Here is a 4,081-nt window from a genome sequence, read left to right on the forward strand (position 1 = left end):
TGTATGAAATGGGGTGGAGTTACTGAATAGCAGAAAGGAGTAATCATGTCCACATATCTCCTTTATGTAGGCTTAGACCCATGTTGATGTTTACACAAGATGTAGCTAACATCAGGGGGGTATCCACTGACTTCTAAACTCTTTTAAGCTTTGGTGCATGTGTGCTGTGCATGGTGCCGCTCACTGAAATAGGGCCATTAAATTAAATTAATTATGTTGTAGGTAGGTGGAATGCATCATAGTTAACCAATCACACATTCTGCATCTACACCTGACCTGTATAAAGTATGCATAGACCCTACATTCTAATTTTTCCCCAATACTCCAGACCATCGGCGTACAGACTTGGGAATTTTAACTGACAGAATGCTAATGGCTTCTGCAGGTCTGCTACATCCGTATGTGCTAGATGCTGAAGTGAATGCCACTGGTGCTGCTGACAATAGGCCTAGGCAGAGAAGGAGAAGAGTGTTCAGGCCCAGGTTAACCTTCCAGGAACTACATGAGCTGGAGATTGTAGAGTGCTACAGGGTGGACAGGCACATACTACAAGAACTCATCAAGCTCTGCCTTCCTCAACTCAGACCCAGAGCCAACAGAGGGGAACCCATCCCAGTGGAAACAAAGGTATGTGTAGCTCTTAGGGTACTAGCTACAGGTACTTTCCAAAGAGACCAGCTGGGAACATGAGGGGGCTCTCACAGGCATCTGCATCCAGAGTGCTCCACCAGTTCCTGGATGCCATGTTACCACATGCCAGTGAGCACATTTCTTTCCCCTCACCCCTGAGGTGAGGGCCAGCAATATGCAACATGTCTACCATGTAGCACACTACCCTGAGGTACTGGGTTCCATAGATTGGATTCATGTATACATCAATGCACCACCCGGTGAAGAGGATAGAATCTATGTCAACCACAAGGGGTACCACTCCATCATCTGCCAGGTCATATGCAATGCCCAGGGGATTATTATGAATGTGTGTGCTGGCAGCCTGGTAGTTATCATGACTCCCATATCTGGCATGCATCACAGCTGTACCAGAATTTTGCTAGGGGGGGACATCCCACATGGCCATTTACTGGGGGATGCTGGCTATGCCCTGGAACAGTGGATGATGACACCCATCAGAAATGCACACACACCAGTGGAAGAATTCCATAATGAGGCACATTCACAAACTAGGAACATGATAGAGTATGTGTTTGGGCTTCTGAAGTCATGGTTTTGGTGCCTTGATATATTTGGTGGAGCCCTCCAGTACTCTCCCCCCACATGTGTACATATGTTCACAGTATGTGCTATGCTACAATATTACCCTGTGTAAACAGCTGCAGCTGGATCAGCAAAGGGAAGGGATACACCAGCCCCCACCAGTGCCTAGGTCACCACAGCCACAGGCACAAGAGGACTTGGACGACGAGCCCCCTGCTGATGTCCACGTAGGCAGATGTAGGCATGCTCAGTATGCCCTGGCTTTGGTTAAGAAGCAATGTATAGCACATTCACTGACAATGTAGGGATCTAGGGTCTTACGCCTTACTCCTGCTCACATACATATGTTAAAACTTATGTCAGGCAACCCACATAACCTGTACTTATCCATGTATCTGCTGTATACTGCTTGCATTAGACAGAGTCAGCCCTGATATACAGTTCTGTCAGCTGCTGCATTCGCAAGGTAAGTCACTAACCTACACAGTACTTGGAAAGATTATTATGAAATGGTATTGTATTTATGGATTTGCAGATTTAATGCAAGTAGATATAGTGAACTAGTTGACAAAAGTAACATCCACATGGGATTATATATACCCAGGCTACTAGTATGTGTTCCTTGATATTCATTAGGTCTCATGGTTGGAATATTCACTACATCAGTCAAGGGGGATGTCAAACAGTAGGGTCACATGATAGTTGGACTACGGTGTATCCCTGCAGAACATGTGCTCCAGGATTCAGCAAACTTGTGTGCAAGAATAGCTTATTTTGCATGGAAGGGACCATTCCCATGCAGCACAGCAGCATGCCATGCATATGTATAAAGGCACTCTGCTGTGCTGTAAAATGGACATGGTTCTGTGTGTGAGTGTAGGGGGTGTGTCCGAGAGCAGTGCTCTCACAACACACATGCCCCTTCCACTCGAGAATTGCTGTTTGGCAATTCAAAATGAATGAAAGTGTCTGTGGAGAAAATAACAGACAACAGCTTACCTCAGAAAAACACACATATATGGCAGAATGCACACATTCTGCCATATATGTGTGCACCATACGCCAGAAAAGAAGTGCAGTGTGTTAAAACAGTACTGTGACACACTGCATACCCCTAGCAAAATACATGCTAATGCAAAGCCTGTCATTCTATCAATGTTCTAAGTGTCTAATAGAAACATTTTAAATATATTCCTTAATTATTTTTTCCTGTGCGCAATAAAGCATAGCTGAGCAGGTATGCCCATCACGCAGCTATGCATAACGGAGTTTAAACATCAAAAGAAAATAAATAGAAATATACACAGTGCTAATAATGAACCTGGAACAGTGTAGTTGTTAGAGCATTTGCCTAACATGCAGTCAGTCATGGTTCAAGCACCACAACAATCCATGTATTTTCATGTGAAACACAACTAAAATGTATTTTTCATAAATAGGTAGTGAATATTAGTATGTATATGCTAACCAGGGTAGTGTAGCAGCCCTAAACATGAGATGTCATTGAAATTTAAAGTTTAAGCAAAATTTAGCATAGCTAAGCAGATTCACACACTGGTAAGCAGGGCTAAGCATCTACCGCTTTAAGCAATAGTTATCTTAGCTAAGCAGGTTTGCTCGGTGCTTAGCTTAGCTCAGCAGTTTCAAAACTGTCCAATTACAGTAAAGGGTGGGAAATTAGCCTTATTTAAACCATGCAGGTGGGATAGAGCTCATAACCAGTTGTAGCTCCCCACTGTAGGCACTATGGCAGGTGTAGGTGAAGGTATGCATTTCCGGTGCAGTGCTGGGGCATTCAGGAGTCCAGGGTCATGGTCGGACTCCTCATTAAAGACCATGAAGGGCAACTGCTGCAGGACCAGTAAAAGGTCTCCCAATACAAAGCAGAGGCCTGGGATCAACTTGCCTGAAATCTCACCACTGCCACTGACATCCCTCGGACTGATGAGTAGGTCCGGCACAACTTTGCTGACTTGAAGCGGAGGAAGAGGGACCTTTTGGACCAGTGGGTCCAAGATGCCCAAGTGGGAAATTCTCCAGCCATGTGTAAGTATTAGTCAAAATAAGTGTTCTCCAAAGTCCAGCCTGTGTATGTGATGGATAGGTATGCATAAATGTTTTCTCTTATCTCCTGCACAGTTGCAGATGAGAGGGCTGTGAATTTGGGAGCCCATGCCAGCAGGCTGCAAAGGCTGCATCATGAGGCTGGTAAGTAACAATCTAGCTGGTATTATGTAGAGCAAATAAATAAAATGTAGTAGAATATAACCTTGCAGTATTTAAAAACGGGTATGTTTTTTAGTGACTGAAGAAGCCATTAGGAGAGTAATAGTGCCATACAGGTTATATATCAATAAAAGTGTAATTACCTGTCAGTAAAAGTGAAAACCCCAGACTGGTTGTGTTTACTCTGGTATTGTATGACTGGAAAGTTTCTTGCACCAAGATCTGATATCAGAATAGTAATGTTGTGTTAACCATTGTTTTCCACACTGTGCTGTGTCAAAAGGTATGCATTGGAATGTATGTAAAAGAATGTTGTAATCACAAGGTCAGATTGTACAACCAAGAGAGAATTAGAAAGAAAACCTTCAATGAAGTGACAGAAGTTTCTTAATAGCTCATTCTGATGAAACACAAACTTGTTATATTTTTAGCAGAAACAGCCACTGTACGAATCCCAGGAGTGGTAGTAAGCTGTATGCATAATTTCAAGTAGGATTTTGTGAATATGTATAGAAACAGTCAGGTAGTGTCAACATAAATTCCCTCGGCAGATCTTCCAGTTGAAAGAAGGTATAAAGTAGCTATAAGAAGCCTGTAGTAATACTGTGTCCAACACCCACAGTCCAATCCCAAGGCTGCA

Source organism: Protopterus annectens, chromosome 3.part0, assembly GCF_019279795.1.
Source record: "Protopterus annectens isolate FY-2018-M chromosome 3.part0, PAN1.0, whole genome shotgun sequence".
NCBI classification, from domain to species: Eukaryota; Metazoa; Chordata; order Ceratodontiformes; family Protopteridae; genus Protopterus; species Protopterus annectens.